Below are 18,392 nucleotides of genomic sequence, written 5' to 3' on the forward strand. Positions count from 1 at the left end.
ATAGCTATAAAAGTACCAAACGAAAATCGAAAAATAATATCAGATTTGAAATGCAACTCAATTAACCTTGTAATATGTTTAATACGGTCCGCCTATCGGTATTTGCCCATACCTGCTTACTTTAAATACGCCCGACATCTCTCGCTCGCTTGCACATAGGAATTGAGTGGGGCAGAACAGAGATAGAGATTCGAAAGGGGTTTCACGGTCATAAAAACACTCATTAAATTATTACAATAACAAATAATATACATTATATTATTTAGATTAGAAATACCAATGTAAACGAAAGGCACGGAGATAAATATAAAAAGAAGGATTGCATTACGATTCGATAATTATGTACATATAGTTGGGACCTTCACAAAAAGATTAATATAAAAACATTGAATAATTCCGTCTTTTCTGCCATTGAAATGAGGCTCGCGTAAAAGGTAGAACTACCCTTCCCGGCGTTAAGCATCAATCGACCAACGGGTAGAACTGACTACATTTCCCGGCCGAAGTGTGTTAATTTAAGATACCCACGGATTATTTAACTTTTTCATCACATTCACCATGTATTATATAGAATAAAAGAAATGCGCAGCGCTCTATTCTAGTCATAACTTGTCTATTAAAAGTTTTAAGCAAATGTTTCACACTGGTGGCAAGGATTATTTGTGCACCATATGAGCATTGGTTGTTGGCACACCATATTATAAGCATGGGCTATTTTCACACCATATGATGCAGTTAGCGGTGAATAGATTAAGCTGTGTTTACCAGGTTTTGTTTAGTTGATTATATTATTGTTGTACAAAGTTCTATAGATCATTGCAAATAGTAACAATGCTTCATAACTGTGATGTTCTACCCTTCAGGGTAGTCAGCCGTGGACTTCTTGCCACAGACTTCCAACACTCCTTGGATGGAAGATACCTCTTTCAGTAATAAATAGGTTACTTGTTATTAACTGGTTTATTTAGAATATCGCGTGTACAATATAACCGCGTTGGTCAACCTTTATCGGTCCTAGCTAGATTCGGTCTGCCAGAGGGATTCCAAATGAAACCTAACCTGAAGCTGAGACGCCCTCTGTCGTCGGAGGCTAAAACTAAGAGCACTGCCATCTGTGTCTAAAAGCCCGAAGCTTTATACACAACATCTTCCCCCTGCTAACTAGAAACCTGTCTACGATATTTCATTGTTACAGTATTATTTTTAAAATCACGAATCTATACAATCGCTAACAGATGTCACTAAAATCAATATTATTAAAATCAAGAACTAAATATTTGAAAATATATCATTACACACAAAATTAAATAATTCATTAAGCACTGACTCTACTCCAAAAAGATGTTGACTCTATAAGTAGCTGATTCTTTCCCTGGAGGTCATTTCAAAGACGTCTGGGACGAAGTCGTCCCGCCCATGGTGCTGGTTCATTTTGTGGTGGGCTTCTGTTTCTCCCTGGAGACCTGAAATCAAGAGAACTCCGGTTAAAATCTCTCAAAAGGAGTGGCGTGTCAACCTCATCTGCCCAGCATTTCGTCATATCAGACGCGAAAGGTTCACTCTCTGCCTCTTCCTCTCTATGCTGCGGACATCCTCTCAGTTGATCAATATGCCTTTTCCACGACATCTGTGTCCCCACAATTTTAATAATATACAGTTTTTTTCCCAGTCTTTTTTCAACAATTCCTTTTGCCCAAGAACATTTATTCACTTGTCTGAAGTCTCTCGCTAAACACTTCTGACCTATCTGAAAACTTCTACAAACAACCCCACCGAAATTCCTAAACTGATTTTCTTGACCTTTATTAATATCGCATTCGCTAAATTCTCTGTCGAGGTTGCTACGTTTCCTTCAAAACTTTTAGGTAAAAGGCTACTAAAGGTTGATTTTAATCTCCTACCAAACATTAGCACTGAGGGTTCAATTCCAGTTGTGGAATGTGGAATATTTCTATAATCAATTAAAAATTCATATGTGACCTATAGTATCAAAGTGTGACATCTCCATTTTTGGCTAAAATGAGATAATGATGCAGTTTTGTAGCTATTTTATTGTTGATTATAGCTTTTGCCACAGAATCTGACATATCTTTTCAAATTTCTACATAATTTGAGTTAAAAATTGAGGTTATTATCAAAAAATGACATATCCCTCGCTTATTAGTTTCAAATAATGACAGATCCACTTCAACCAATAGGGAGTCGCCATCTTGTCACGTGATTGAGGGATTTAACTGCCATTTCTGTCTTGTGTGTCCAGCTGTGAGTGTCGGTTGACAGTTTTTCGGTATTTTAGTAAGTTTTAAAAAGTTTTAAGATAAAAAACAATGGAACGTGTTGTTCCAGAGAAAGCAAGGAATAGAAAAAAACAGCCAGAAAAGTGGAAAAGATCCAGGGAAGTGAAAAAAAGGTAAGTTTTGTTCTCAACTGTCAAGATCACTCATGGTTCATGCAGTTTTGCAAAGGGCGTGCGAGAGTTAATTTTATTTTTCACACACGAATTTTTTTATGTATTTTATACCTGTCTCCAGAAACATCAATTTCACTTTAATCAACTATTTCATTGGCATCTCAGATTAATAAGTGTTTAGATACCTCTCTAGTAAATATGTATGGGTATAAATAATTATTAAATATAAATATATTTTTCATGTAAAATTAAAATATCCCCTTTCTTTTTGTTCAAGATATTCTGCATCAACATTGCCGTTTGCGCCAAAATGCCAACACAATTCAAAGGCATTTCAATGCATGTCATTGACAATGGTAGACATACAACAATTTCACAAGAAATTTTATTTGTTGTCTAACAAAATTTATCAGGACAATTACTTGTTAAAATATTGTTTACCGAAATCGGAAATTAGGAGAAGAGGAAACAGCGAAACAGATAGCAACAAAAGGAAAAAGAAGTCTCTTTCAATAACCTATAATGTACGTAAAACAACTACTATGACTACGGTACCCGTATGCAGAAACACATTTTTGGATATTTTACATATCAACAAAATGCGTGTGATTGGCGTCACTAAAAGATACTTTAACTCTGGCACTCCTCCCATTGAGAAACGGGGAGGTGATAGAAATCACATAAAATTTGCCGACCGCAAAAATGCTGTAATAGAATTTATTAAAAAACTTATTCCTCTTGAAATTCATTACTGTCGTAGCAAAACAAAATCACGGCAATATTTATCTTGCGAACTTAATATCAGCAAATTAATTCAAATGTTTAATGCTCAAGCATTATCGGATTGCATCGTAAAGGCTTCGTATTTCCGAAAAATATTTAATTCTGAGTTCAATATTGGTTTTGGAACTCCACGGACAGATCAGTGCTCCAAATGCTTGGAACTTGGTGAAAAAATTTAGTATGAAGTAGATGCATCAATGAAAAATAATTTAATAATAGAAAAACGTGTGCATAAAATTCGGGCAAAGGCATTCTTTACAATGTTGGAAGAAGAAAAAGAGGGCATGGCAACAATTTCTTTTGATTGCCAAAAGAACCAACCACTGCCGAAAGTTGCCGATCAAGCAGCTTACTATTCACGCCAATTATATACATATAATTTTACATTTTATATTTTAGCAGTTATTGGTACTTCCCATTCTAAACTCACTAACGTGCACATATATGCTTGGACAGAAGATCAGTACGCAAAAGGATCAAATGAAATCGCAAGTTCATTATTCCATCTTCTTTTTAAAATTAATTTTGATGGAATCAACACTATTCGACTAATGGCAGATGGATGCGGAGGACAAAATAAAAACTCTGTTCTCATAGGAATGTGCATGAAGTGGTTGGAAAACAGAGGTGATGTTGTAAAAAGAATTGAAATAATTTTTCCCGTCCCAGGCTATTCCTTTCTACCATCTGACAGAGTTTTTGCTGGAATAGAGAAAAAAATAAAGAAGAAAGAAGTAATTGTCAATCCTGAAGAGTATTACGATATATTTAAGGAACATGGAAAAGTATATAATCTTGGAACTGACGTGAAAGTCTTTGACTGGAAGTCTGCCGTTCAGGAGGTTTTGAAACCTCCAGGCAAATGGCATTTTAAATTTGCTCCTTCGAAAAGATTTATTTTAACCAAAAAACCATCAGGCGTCATAACAGTTGCTGGAGAAGCTCACTATAGAGTAGATTTGTGTTCTTCAAAGAAAATTTTCAAAACAAATTTATCTGCAGTACAAATTAACCCCAAAGAGTTAAATTGTGGAACAAATGTAAAAATGGCTAAAATTAAGGATGTTGATTATCTTTTAAAAAAACATTATGGCAACAACTGGAGAGCTCTTGGTTGCTTACAATATTATAAAAATGTCATCGAAAGGTATGAAGAAAATCAGAGAGAATCCGAGAATATTGAAAATGTGGAAGTTAGCGAAGAAGATTGTGAACCTATCGTGGAAATTAATGACCTTATAATATGATTTGTAATTAAATACGTATCCTTTGTACAAGCACCAATTACCTATTTACGAGTCTATTTTAATTTCTTGTTTATCATTTGAATAATAGTGTATTTTTAAAACTGTCATTGCTTTCATTGGAATTTTTTTATTTTTAAATTGTTTATTGAAAATTAAGATAATAAACTTGTGATTGTACTGACACTCTTTCGAGAATGGTGTTTGTACTTTTTTTTATATAATGAATATTTTTTGTTTACCTCATGAAAATAAAGTACTTATTTTAACAAAAATATGTATAATTTTGCTAGTTTGTTACGTACACCCATGGCTTCAAAAAAATGGCGGACCTACATAAGTTGGCTGCAGAGTATGACAAATCCAGTATTATGAGTTTCAAAGTATGACAAATCCATACATTATTTTCAAAATGTGACACATCCAAACTAAAAAGTTAAATAAAAATGAAAATAAGCATTATACAAAAGAACTTACTTCATAAAATTAAATATTTCACTATGTTTATTGGAAATACGTTGAAAAATGGTTAAACATCGTCAATATTAATAGTTAAATATGTTTTCATGATTATCTCAAAACTGTAAAAATGGAGATGTCACACTTTGAAACTATAGGTCACATATAATCTATCTTTATAATTTGACTTAAATACGTTATTAACAAGAATTTTCTTTAAAAAATTCTTCACTGTTTTTACCGAGTTTTCTGCCTGCCCATTGCTTTGGGGATGACGCACTGGCGTTGTTAAAAACTCAATATTATTATACTCTAAGAAATCTTTGAACTCCTGACTAGTAAAAACGGTTCCATTATCAGTTACAATACAGTCCGGGTACCCAAAATTTGAAAAAATTCTCTTCAACTCATTAATCGTATGACTTGAGTCTGCTTTCGGTATTTCCACGCAATCTACCCATTTTGAGAAAGCGTCGCAAATAACTAAAAACATTTTCCCCGAAATTGGCCCACAATAATCCAGATGCAGCCTCTTCCATGCTGATCCTGAATTAGGCCAGACTGATAAATGACTCTTAGGTGGTAACGGCCTAACTGCTGCACAATCTTTGCAACTTTGAACGATTTTCTCTAAGTCCTTGTTCATTGACGGCCACCGAAAATAACCTTTGGCTAATCCCTTCATTTTTACAATGCCCAAATGCGATCTGTGTAACAAATCTAAAACTATATTCTGAAGCGAACTTGGAATTATAATTCTATGTTGCCAAAACAAACAATCATTTTCAATAGATAATTCATTCCTTTTCATCCAGAATTTCCATAAAAAACTATCGCGATTTACCCACCTGGGCCACCCTCTACGAAGATGTCCTAAAATTCCTTGAATTTCTGGGTCTGAGCCTGTTGCTGCGACTATACGCTTTACATCTAAGTGTTCACACTTTTCTATATAGCCTATGAAATCGGAACCTAGATCGTCTACCGATTTTTCCTCTGAGTTTTCCAACGGCAAACGCGATAAATAATCCGCATGATTATTAGCTGATTTGACGTACTCAATTTTGTATGAGAACCCTGCCAAGATGATCCCATAACGTTGCAACCGATTAGCTGCTAACACCGGTATATGTTTATTTTCTCCTAAAATCCTCATTAGTGGCATATTGTCTACACATAATGTAAATTCTCTTCCATATAAATAGCGAAAAAACTTGTTTAACCCAAAAACAATAGCCAAAGCTTCCAAATCAAGGATGCTGTATTTTTTTTCCGCACTTGTTAAACTTCTAGACGCAAATTCAATTGGTCTCAACGATCCATCCGCGAAACTATGGAACAAGGAAGCTCCGAGCCCCGAGCTACTTGCATCAGTATATAGCTTAATAGGTAAATTAGGAAAGTAATTAGTTAGTATCCTATTACTACTCATTAGGCATTTAATCTTGTCCACAGCGTCTGAACACCTCTGATCGAACTCAAACCTCGTATTTTTCTTTAAGAGATTATGTAACGGTTCGCAGATTGAAGACATATTCGGAATGAAATTCCTATAAAAATTAAAAAATCCTAATAAACTTTTTAATTGTTGAACATCTGCTGGATACGGTGCTTTTTTAATAGCTTCTAATTTGTCACTTTGAGGTTGAATACCCTTTTCCGAAATTACGTATCCTAAAAAATCAATTGTTTTAACAAAAAATTCACATTTCTCCGTATTGACGCATAAACCACATTCTCTTAAGCGATTACACACCGCGCGAATATTATTCTCGAGATCCCGCTCATTGATCCCTGAAATTATAATGTCATCTAAATAAAATGCCACGCCTTTTAAATCTTGCAAACAACTTGCTATAGTTCTCGCAAAAATTGCCGGTGCCGATTTAAAACCGAAGACCAGCCTATTAAACTGGAATAATCCCAAATGCGTATTAATGCATGTAAATCTTTTACAATGTTCCTCCAATTCTAACTGACAGTATGCTTGTTTTAGATCCAGTTTCGCAAATAATTTACCTGAACTTATCTTATGAATAACCTCTTCTATCTTGGGTAATGGATATTTTTCCAAATTCGTAATCAGATTAAGACTTCTTTTGAAGTCAGCGCAAACCCTAATGTTACCGTTCTTCTTTACGACAGGTACTATCGGTGATGCAAAATTACTACTCGTTACCGGTGATATTATCCCGTCTTTTACCATAGACTTTAATTCCGCCTCAATTTTTTCTTTAATTGAAAAGGGAACCGGCCTAGCATTAAAAAAAATTGGACTCGCATCTTTATTAACCTTAAAAGACACCTTAAATTTATTAAATTTACCCAGCTTTTCAGTAAAAACATCCGGAAATTCACGAATAAAATTATCCTTATATTCCTCTTCAGGGTCCACCGAATTAATTGTATTTTGTACTGAAGCGATTTCTAACCCAAAAATATCCATGAAATCTCTACCTACAATTACATCTGAACCTCCCGCAACAATTATACTTATATATAATTACCGTAATCTAACCCCAAAATCTTTAATGGATTCGCCCGCCTCTTGTCTTGCTGAAAAAAATACTTCGCGTTCTTTGAATACTGAACGCTTTTTACTACAATGTTTTTCAAGAAGTGCCCATAATTTTTCAAATGAAACGTCCGTAACTCTAAGTGGAAAACACAAATTTATCAACAAAGAGAGTGTATCCGGCTCCAAAAGATTTAACAGAAACGCCCTTTTTTTATCCGCGTTAATCTCATCATTTATTACGAAAAACTGTTCTAGACGAAGCTTAAACACGAACCAATCTCCCTCGAGATGATTAAAACTCGGAATTCTTCCCGATTCCATATCTACACGAAGCACAGACCACAATAAAAACACACAAGAAAAAAAACAAAACCCGGAACAATAACCTCCAACAAAAAAAACAACTACTTAACTCAGGAACTCTTCTCTGCGCCGCCAATCTTCCAGAAATTCCTTCAAAAGTTGTTATTATCCACCGCTCGCCTTGGCAATAGATAGATGCTGCAAACACCGCACGTCCTGGCAATGTTTTATTGTTCCAAATTAGCTCCACCGCTCGCCTTGGCAATGGATTATTTTCCTTTGTTAAAATGGTCCTCTGGTAAATTGCCTCTTAATTCCTAGAACAGAAAACGTCGATCCTAGGCCTCCACGGCCCTGGATAACCAATCTTGTCTCCCTTCTCCACGAAGGAAAACACAATTGGAAGTCACCCCGTGAGTTAGCCCTCACGTTCCCGGTTGACAAAATTTTGCTGCCGTGTGACAACAAAAAAAAAATTCTCCAGTTATCCTTCGACTGCGCCAGCTGTGATGTTCTACCCTTCAGGGTAGTCAGCCGTGGACTTCTTGCCACAGACTTCCAACACTCCTTGGATGGAAGATACCTCTTTCAGTAGTAAATAGGTTACTTGTTATTAACTGGTTTATTTAGAATATCGCGTGTACAATATAACCGCGTTGGTCAACCTTTATCGGTCCTAGCTAGATTCGGTCTGCCAGAGGGATTCCAAATGAAACCTAACCTGAAGCTGAGACGCCCTCTGTCGTCGGAGGCTAAAACTAAGAGCACTGCCATCTGTGTCTAAAAGCCCGAAGCTTTATACACAACAATAACACGTAAAGCTTGAAGGCCTCCGTGGTGGAGGGTTAAGGCTCTCGACTAGCAATCTGAAGATAATAAATTTTATTTGAAGAATTTGTGTTAATTCAATTTTTTTTTACAGCTCAATAAAAGAATTTTTATGAAATAAAACAATATTTTTTGTTTAAAACCACGAATTTTTATTAATTTTAAGACCGACCGGTTTCGCTTCACTCGAGCATCGTCAGGGTACAAAATTAAACTGATAAATGTGAATGAAGAAAATGTTTAACAGGTTTTATGCGAAAAGTGTCCTCTTAATTACTATAAATATTTGTGCAAAAATGTGTTTTTAGCTTATGACTCATTATCGTATTTGTGTAGTATTTCATTATGTATGTATATATTTACAAAATTATTATATGTAATATGGAAATTTTCTAGTTAAGTTATTTTTTGTTATTTAGTTGTAATGTGTAAAGTATTTCATTACAATGTTAAGAGAGACGTTTCAACTATGTATTGTACATACATATTATTTGTTGTTTCAGTATTTTTCTACGTTTTATAATAAGTATGTATTAAAATTGAATGTTTATGTGGGTTTTTATTATTTTAAATGTACCTTTCATTGTAAGTGTGTTTAATATCTCTTATACAAACGGAGTGATTGTATGTTTTATTCTCTGCTGTTTAATTTTACGTTTTGTTTATTTTTGATGTACAATGGGAACTTTTTTATACAATGGCGACTAATCAAGCAGGCTGTGGTACCAGGTCAAATTTTGATAGAAGTGATTAGGTATATATATTGAGCAGTCAGTGATTGAGTTGGCGAATGCGTCGGGTTCTCACCTAGACATGGTGAGTTCAATTCCTCGGCTGGCCAAGTCCTCCATCATTGGGCAAACAAGATCTCCCACTTATAATGGTTTAATAATTGAGTATATGAGAGTAAGATAACCCAACGTGTCGGTGTTCAAAGATTGACGCTTGAGTTTAGGCATGCGATGGACTACTATATTTGACATAAGAATACTGGCCAATTGCAGCTTGATTTTGTGATTTCAACTAGTCAAAATATCAGCGGATTATATTCAATCATTATTATCAACTTGCCAAATAATCGAGCAGCAGATTACGAAGTGAAATGGGGTGATTTATGATAATCTAAGAAAAAATCCTAGTAAAGATTTTAAAACGCAATTCTAATTACCAAAACAAAAATCTAATAAAAATTGTCTTGTGTAATCGTAGCTTTACATAACACGTAGATAACATAAGATGAAGAAGAAAACTAGATGTGCCTTCCATACAAATTTGAATGCCCAATAGCCCATCGCTCCGTCTTATGTCTGACATCGTAGATCTCCATCCCATTTGATTTTCATAAACACAGTTTTGTATTGGAAATTTATGTCTCGATTGGGCAAATATTTTGATCACGAAACACGTCCGCAAGGTATTTATTGTGTTTATTCTTTATTCTATGTAGGATAAACATCTGAGGGATTACGAACATGCCTAGTAACAGTAACAGCGGTTATTCATTTGGAAACATTTATTTATTTATCAACACCCTTATGTGCTTTTACAATTTCATTATAAATTAAATTAAAAACAATAGCATAACATAAATAAAAAAGATTTAAAAATTAAAGTATGTAATACAATATACAGGGTGCGCCAGAGAAACTTACTTATTTGAAAAAATTCCCGACCGTTGAGTTGGGCAGGTAGAGGGGCGGGAGGGGGCGCATCTGGAGGGGGACGTCCCCAAGTTTGTTTCCCATTCTCGTCAGTTGCCATTATGTGGTCTAGAGAGCAGCGGGCCTTCGCCGTCGAGAGCTTCTTTTGTAACGGTCGAATGCAGTTCGTTACAGAAGCATGATCGAGGAATTTTTTATTCCAAGCCTCGAAGAAATGAACGTTAGGGATGTGTGGTTTCAGCAGGATGGAGCCACAGCACACACAGCACTAAACTCAATGAATTTGCTGCGACAACATTTCCCCAACCGCCTCATCTCTCTCCGAGGCGATCTCCCATGGCCGGCGCGCTCTCCGGATTTGACTCCATGTGATTTTTTTTTATGGGGTTATTTGAAATCCCTTGCTTATGTCGATCGACCACGGACCATAGATCACCTGAAGAACAACATTCGCGATGCTGTTGCCAATATTCCGATTGATATGCTGAGAAGAGTGGACGAGAACTTCAAAAAACGACTTAACCAGTGTATGCGCGATGAGGGTCGCCATTTAAAAGATGTAATTTTTAAGACAGTATGAAAAAAAACTTGGTACATTGCATTTTCAAATAAAAAAAGAATTACAACAATAACTACAGTGCTTTTGTTTTTATTAAACTTTCAAATAAGTAAGTTTCTCTGGCGCACCCTGTACCTGTACCTTATTGTATTACAATATACCTGTTACTATCACGCTAACTAAAGAACTCTTTAAATAAATAACAAAATATTTAAAAGGACATCGTGAATACTTAAGCTGCTTTAGCATTTCAAAAATTATGATAACTCGTTATTTACATTTACTAAAAAGTGCTGAACTAATTTGGCTTTAAATATGTCAAAATTTAAAATGAAAACATCCAACACTACTTATTCTCTCTTCATTGAATTCACGTAATTGATTTCATTTACAGGAATACCAATAATTTTGAAATGAATAAAGAGTTAATATTTATTTTGTTGTAACTTGCACCATTTATCGTTTTTAAAGATTTATTCCCAGTTCGCCTCCTTCGTTCGTTCGCCCCCGTACCTTCCCTGCCCTGCTGTCCATCACCTTCTCCCGTCACATCGTCGTCAATTATCTATCATTAAATAATAATTATATTGATATCTTCGCGCGCATTCGAAACGATCCGAACAAAAATGGCGTGTGAATGTCCAAACCTCCGCTTTCTTGCCGTCCGGCTTTTCATTTCGTTATATTATTTCACTCGCCGAGCCCAGAAGCGAGGCAGGCTCGTCTTCATCACTTTTCACCATCGTCTCCGTGCTCCTTCTCTGGACCCACGAACACCTGAATGTCCGCCCTCTGGGGTGGGTCACGCCGGACGGCCATCATTGGATGGAGAAAAAGAAGCTCCTATTTATTTTTCAAATGTATTCATGTAACTCCCGTAGGATTAGAGTTCGTAAAAATAAATATACATAATGTATAGTTTCTTTGTGCAAAAATACTCCAGCAACAACTAAGCTTATTTCGTAAAACAATGTTTGCAGTCTACAATACAAGACAATTAATGTTAAAAGTCAAATCTTCATCTACTTCTCTTGCCTTCCACTCAGGGCCGGCCCTGAGCGAAATGGCGCCTGGCGCTATTAAAAACCTCAAGACCGCTATGTTAAGTGTAAGTTAAGTATTATCAGCTGACACAACATGCTTTTATATGCATTTAACGCTTTGTAAAACACGCAACAGTTCAAAATTTATCATAAGTTTTTATTTGGGCACTAATGGAAGAAAACTCCCCCAAAGTTTTGTATTATGAGCGTGGAACACAGTGTATATTATATAAAATAGAATTACACTTTTTAAATACATCTGTTTGAATTTCGCTTTTGTTTTCAGTAATGAATGAATGCAAATCTTAGAAATGGAAACTAACCCACTTCCTTCTTCCTTCCACTTCCTTCTCGATCTTAAACATGACAGAAGTTTTACAGTGGTGTTTTATGTGTACAAAATGTATTTAATTACATTACAAAAAAAAATGTTTTCATTTTCAGACAAATTTAAAATGTTACAAAAAAAAAAACATTGCCAGAGTGAAGTGTAAGGATATGTGTTACCCGTTATACGGGTTTTATCCAATTTCCTTTTGATAAAATATTTTTCCACACAACATACAAGAAGTTGAAGACGGGAAAGACTTAATTCATATTTTTTATGAAATAATAGTTGGAACCCTTACGAAGATATTGACGCAAAACTTTTATATAAAATTATCGGACAACAATGCCTTTCTCGCCATTCAAGTAGGACCGGCGTAAAAGGTAGAACTATCCTTCCCGCTAATGTTAACATACTTGTGTTAAGATCCAGTCCTTGGGGAGGAAGATTCAATCCTCAGTCCAGCCTAATAAAATGTATGTATGTTGACATAACTAGGCGCATGTTGTCGATTAGGCGTTTTTCACTCAACTGAACTTTAAATCATACGCACAGGACGGGAGAAGATGTGAGAGGGATGAATAGAATAATCACTGCTTCTTTTATATCTCTATCTCATTTGCCCATCAGAGCGGATTAAAAGGTTACAAGATAAATTGAGGAGTGTTTTCACAAAGAGAAATATCTACAAAAACTTTTTTTTCATGTGACAGTTTTAAGTGAATAATCACTCGGGGTCAATAATTTTACGATAATCTTTAAATGCACATCAATTAACAGTTAGACATGATGAATAATATGAAAACTAAATTCATTGATGAAAAGCAATCTTTATTTAAAAAGAATTCTATGAAATATCTACCTATATTTTATTTAAAAAAATTATATACAGCTAGCGAAACTTCTCTTAGTTCTAAACAAAATTAATGTTTTTAATAAAAATAAATGTTTGCTTGATCTTTCTAAGTACCTACCTACCTACACCTAAAAAATAATTATAAAAATTTAAAACATAATACCTACTGTTGATACATATGTACAAAAATGCATAATTAATCTTAATACCTAGGTAAAAATTTTGGTAAGGAATCAGAAATAATTTTTTTTTTATACAGGGTGTCCGGGTAAAGTGTACTAACTTTGGGAGGTGATTCTACATGACGGTAGAAGTAAAAGAGAAAAATAACTTTTTTCAAAATTCTGAAAACTGTTTTTTCCCATACTAAAATATTTTTCCATAGAAGAAATTGAAATAAGATAATAATGGATCTTTTACATCATATGCCTACCTAGTAGTTTCATTTTTATATATATGTAAGTATGCAGATGTTTCACTTTGTGAAAATGAATAATTTTCTGTTTCAAATGTTGCATAGACAGCTACACATTCACGTACATAGAGAATGAAAATAAAAATTCAAACATTTGGGGTAGATATTTCTCTTTGTGAAAATGTTCCTCAATTCGTAACTGGGTAGAACATGAAAGGGCAGCGCGCGGTTTCGACACCACGCGACCGTTTGAAGGTTAAATATTAGATCAAGAGCGCATGCTTGCAGTCAAAGGTCTCAAGTATCCTTCAATATCAAACAAGATAAGAACTTTAAATTGCAAGTCAACCATTCAAGAAATAGCTTCAATTATCTTTGATGGAAATTTTGGATGTAACATCTCATCAGCTACCTACATAGTTTTATTTTTAATACCTACTCCCATAGATATCCAGATACTTCTTTGTTTTCAAATGTTACATTACTACCACTTATTATATTATTAACACTTTTTGCAAGTTATGCTTTTAAATATTTAGATGAATTGTTTGTTTCCGCCTGTAGGTATATATGCAATATGAATATGAATAAATAGTTTTGTTCATATAAAAACCCAATTCTTTCAAGAAAGGCATACAAACACAATATTATATTGGTTATTCAATCCATTATTGTATTTGTATGCCTTTATTGCAAGAAATGAGTTTGTAAATAGACAAAATGGGTGAAAAAAAATAATTCATCATAATATTTTAAAGTATAACCTGTAAAAAGTGTTATTTGCTAAAATAATTATATCAGTGCCATCTATGAAAGAGCAGATTATAAATTGTTTTAAATTTACCCTTAAAATGTTAGATAGCTGTTTGTCAAAATAAAAAAATTAAAATTGGTTTGACTGAGGATTGAACCCTCCTCATCGGGGATTGGAGTCAACCAATAGGAGAAAAGTAGGACCGACAATTATTTCTTATAATTATAACTGCTGTAATGTTATCCAATCCCAGAGAAATGCGTGTATTTCTGCGTATGCACGCGAGGTTACCACTAAAATATGAGACTATCCTCCCAGTTTCAGCTCGCTAAGACGTCAGGAAGTGGGTTAATTTCCACTTTCAAGATTTGCATTCAAACGGATGTATTTAAAAAAAATACAGTGTGTGGCAAGCCTACGCACGACGGAAGTGAAACTTTTAGTATTCTTCTCTCTCTTTTCATTTCATTCTCTCTTTTTTTCTGTCTATTGACATATTTATAAGTAAAAAAACAAATCGTTGATAAAAAAAATTGAAAGTTATAAAAATATGGGATTCGAACCCGGGTCCTGCATAACGAGTGTCGAACGCTCTGCCTCTAGACCGCGGTTATTACGTATTCGACCAAAATATCATATAGTCAAAATATCTAAAAGTCGCAGCACGAGAGCATTTTATCACTTTAAAAAAAATTATTATTAAAAAAATCACAAAAAGAAAAAAAAAATAGTTAAAGCGGGGATCGAACCTCGGTTCTTCACGACGACAATCGGGAGGTTTGCCTCTAGACCGCGAAGCTGAGTTTGGAGAGCGACCGAAAGTAGGTATATAATATTGGCTAGGTTCCTATAGCGAAATGATCACGGTTTTTGATGACGGCCATGAGTTGGTTTTACTCCGGTCCTCGAAATTGCATAACGCGCGTAAGGAAGTTTCACTTCAAATAACAACATTCTTTCTTGTTAAACAATTCCATAATATCTAATTTTTTATTTTATTTCAGTTTGGGAGGCGGGTATTGGTACCGCCGCTCCTGGAACCATTCATTGAATAACCTACACCTCTGTCATAGCACTCCAAATGTTCGCTACGTTTATTGATTTAGCAGGGGTGCCCGGGTTCATGGGATGATGTTTGTCCAGGTCTTGAGGTGGATGCGTCTGCCCACCAACTGCATGGCGGGCCAGATCGGGAGATGTCGGTTGAGGGACATCCTTCCACCTCTCCAGCCGGACTCTAGACTAGACCCATCGCAGCGAGACTGGTGGGTTCATAGGCCCATCACTCCTGGATACAATGACCCTTACCTTTCTAACTACCCCTCATTGGTTTTTCCTTCCTAGAACTTCTTCTCCTCCATATCCTTAAAAAGTACCCCTAAGGATGACAAAGCCTATGTGTGGAATTGATGTAAAAAACTGTGGGATTATCATAAGATTCAAATTAGAAGTCGAGAATAATTATTATTTAACTACCAGTCTCGATCAAGAATGCTTTCAATGACAATTAAAAAAAACTTGATGCCAATGAACAATTATTGCATACTATCGTAATCAATAGGTAGGTAGCAAAGCGTGTTCACCCTGTGCAGGTGCAATTGGAGCAGTCCACTCCGAGCGCCGACTTGCCAAGGAATCAAGGCGCTGAGTCTGCCCTGAGCCAAACGGCGCCTGGTACGAGTAAATTTTGGCGCCCCTTATCAAAACCAGTAGACGCCTAGATAGATGATCACTGTAATCAATAATATTCAGATGATTTGTATCTTTGTGTAGCACCGTTTTTATGAAAAATTCTTAAGGTGATGTGTTAGGTGCTAGGTATTATCAGCGCCTTGGCAATTCGGCTCCCGGAGCGGACTGCTCCAATTGTGCCCGCATAGGGCCAGCCCTGCTGACACCTAATGCTCATTTGCGAACCGAACCATGAATTATGAGAAAGGAACTAAACAAACACAAGCGGCTTTTCATGCCGTTTGCGTTGACATATAAGTTTTTGTTTTGTTTTAAACAGAAGTTTTAAAATAGGTACAATTGAAGGAAATACTGAATTTTTTTTTTTTTTTTATAGTGAATACCTCACAAGAGTCCCAACTGCTCCCGTCTGGAGCCAGTGAGACTATGGCATCCCCAATTGGGGGATGTTGTGAGGCTGAAGGTAAGTGGGGAAGGGAAAGAGGAAGGTGGGGAAGTACCTGGCTATTCAGATCTAGTCACTAAACACGGCTAAAGCCATTTGGAGCAACGTTTCAATTCTGAATGGTGGTCTTACACCAGGGCGATACTGGTAGTATCTTCCACTCTGGAACGTGCCGCAAATATACTATATATTATTTTAATTAATTAATTGTGAAATAACACAAATTAATCAAATAAAATTTATTTGCGCACGCCGGGTTCGAACCCGCGACCTTCGGAATGGCAGTCCAAAGCGTTACCACTGGACTATGCCGGCCGTCAGAATGCCAGAAATCCTGACTAAACAGGAAAATGCACCACGCAAGATGCTCATGAAAAAGTTTGCTAATTTAGGTAGATACTTACTGATGTGCCGCACTTTGCTGGCACATCTACAATTCATCGGAAAATCAAGTAAAACAAATATTCAAGCAATGTTGGCTATTCTTTGTTTGTTTGTTTTTCCATTATTCAATAACAAAAAGGCATTAATGCGCAATTGACCTGAGGTCATGCTGCGATGGCAGTTCGTATTTGTTTAGTGTTATTATTGGCCTCACTGGCACATTTTCAATGACGTCTCTCTCGGACTACTACAACATTGCGCAATTACGAATTCTAAGAAAAATAGTGGATATTTATATTTTTAAAAGCAAAGCTATAATAATGGATCTTACATTATTTTTCAGATTTTCACAAAGAACGATAGAAAATAATTTTAATAAATTTACACGATCATCTGGAATCCCCAATATCAAACATGTATTGATCGTACCTGTTGATAACATCAAAACAAATTACTAAACATCTGTCACATCGCTTTAGTAATCTATATAATCACCAATAATTACCTATCCCTTCGGCACTTTCATCACTTTTGTACAGTTTGCAATGTTTTCTGTGTATTTCAAATGCCCTATATACAGGATTTTCCAATAAGATGTGTTATTTTGATATTCAATCGTAAAAGATCAATGGTTTCGTTGCTTGTGTGGCACGCAGTGCCGTCTTATTGAAAGTAAACGTTGTCCAGATCAATACCATCCAATTCCGGCCATAAAAATCATTAATCATCTCTCGATAGCGCAATCCATTCACCGTAACTGTTGCTCCAGCCTCATTTTCGAATAAGTAAGGTCCAATGACTCCGCCGGACCATAAACCGCACCAAACAGTCACGCGTTGAGGAAAGAGAGGCTTTTCAACAATAACTCTTTGGTTTTCCGAGCCCTAGATGCGCAAATTTTGCTTCTACTTGTCAAATGTCAAAAAATGACAGCTTCCAAAGTAACATCTACCGAAATAGCGGGCTATTCAAAATAACACCTCTTATTGGAAAACCCTGTATATCTTATTTTTTTAATTTTCCGTAAAATCAAATACTGTTTAAGAAACTAGACAAAATTATCTTGCCGGTGTATGCAATAAAAATATACATTACTATTTCTAACTAATAAAAAATTTAAATCAAACGTGAACATTTGAGAGAACTCGATATTTCGAAAACACCTTCGTTTTGTTTGGGGAATTTGTAAGAAATCTGTACCTTCACTTTTATCTCGTTTATATAATAAAATATAAGTAATTTTTAAAGTTAAACCGATTGTTACTCAAACGCTGGAGGGGTTAATCCCATTGCCATATATTTTTATTTATTTTTTTATTAAAATACCCCAAACTAGGCAAATGCCCGCATTGTGGTGATAATACCATACAAATAAGAATAATTATGCAATCATATGCATATGTAGTAAAACTAATAATAATAATATGAAAACAAAAATAATTATTATTCGACATATCCAGTCCATTATTTGGGCAGCCATCCATTTATTGGTGACTGACGGTTTTGTATACCTCGTTGTTGGTAGGCAAATCCGGAGACGTCGTGTTGGAAATAGCAGACTCTAAAATCTGCTTCTTCAGTTTTCAAGACTATCCTTAAAACCTAGATACGGTATCGTCTGCGATCGTAACATTTTTTCCGCCTATTAATAGATCCCATAAACCATTGATGTAAATTATAAAGAGAAGAGGTCCCGGTGTGCTTCCTTGT

This window comes from Hesperophylax consimilis, chromosome 7 (genome assembly GCF_061612785.1).
Source record: "Hesperophylax consimilis isolate HC1 chromosome 7, BYU_Hcon_1.0, whole genome shotgun sequence".
Lineage (NCBI taxonomy): Eukaryota > Metazoa > Arthropoda > Insecta > Trichoptera > Limnephilidae > Hesperophylax > Hesperophylax consimilis.